Below are 1,046 nucleotides of genomic sequence, written 5' to 3' on the forward strand. Positions count from 1 at the left end.
GAGCCGGGGGCGGGGCGGGGGCGGACAACTTGTCAACGACCTCTCGACCGGCTTTCGCCCGCCGCTCTCCACAGGTCGACGTGAATCTCTCATGCCGACTGCCCGGGCTGATCGCGAACGCTTCAGCGAGGGGTCACCCGCGTGCTGGCCGCGCTGTCACCAGCACAGCAGCGTCATCCCAGGGAAGTGTATCGTGTGCTCGACCAATCAGGGACCTCTATGTTCTACCGGCTATTATTCTTCTTCCGTGAGCCGAAGTTTACTATTGGACAAGTGACATGTGGTACTGGTACAGAGCGCCTATACCGGGGCCTATACAGGTGCTGCCGGCTTCTGGTGAGGTACATCCCCGGTCACAAACAGTGTATTTTGCAAAATCGAAAAGAATGTGAACAAAACGTGACAAGGTGACAGTGACAAAACGGGGCCGGATAACAGCAGACATCAAGTTTCACTTTTTATTCCAACGAGAACTACACACACACACACACACACTTTGATGAACATTTTCGCAAATTATTCAATTGCAGGTACTTGAACAGTTGTAATTGTCCCCAAAGGACAGTCGATGTAACGAGCAACAGTAGCAACAGCCTCGGGACACAACTGGCAATCGGCCTTGTATGCTGCTGAGTGCCTGCTGCGAATGATACATTGGTCACGCCGGTGGCGCGCAAAGGGAGCATCGACAGCATTCCAAAGACTTCCAAGCGCCGCGTGCAGCGACAAGGGTGCGCGGCGCACCAGGTCAGCGAGCACGGAGCCCAGCTCTCTAATCGCGGCTCCACAGCTGCACTCAAAGTTTTCGACCGGCTCATCTGTGGACAAAGGGCAAGAGACTCAAAAGCGAGGTATTAAAGGGACCGTTCAGATATTACGTCCCGCAAATTTTAGGCGATTTCCATGTCTGAAGGTTATTGGCTTCGTGGGCATTGTTAAGCACCGCTCTCCAAACTCAAACGAGAGCGCCGCCGTACTTCGCTCTTTGTCAATAGATGGCATGGCGTTTTTCGCGCATGTGCTTAAATAATACATTTGCCCCCCCC

This window comes from Frankliniella occidentalis, unplaced genomic scaffold (genome assembly GCF_000697945.3).
Source record: "Frankliniella occidentalis isolate FOCC.00 unplaced genomic scaffold, Focc_3.1 Scaffold25, whole genome shotgun sequence".
NCBI lineage: Eukaryota > Metazoa > Arthropoda > Insecta > Thysanoptera > Thripidae > Frankliniella > Frankliniella occidentalis.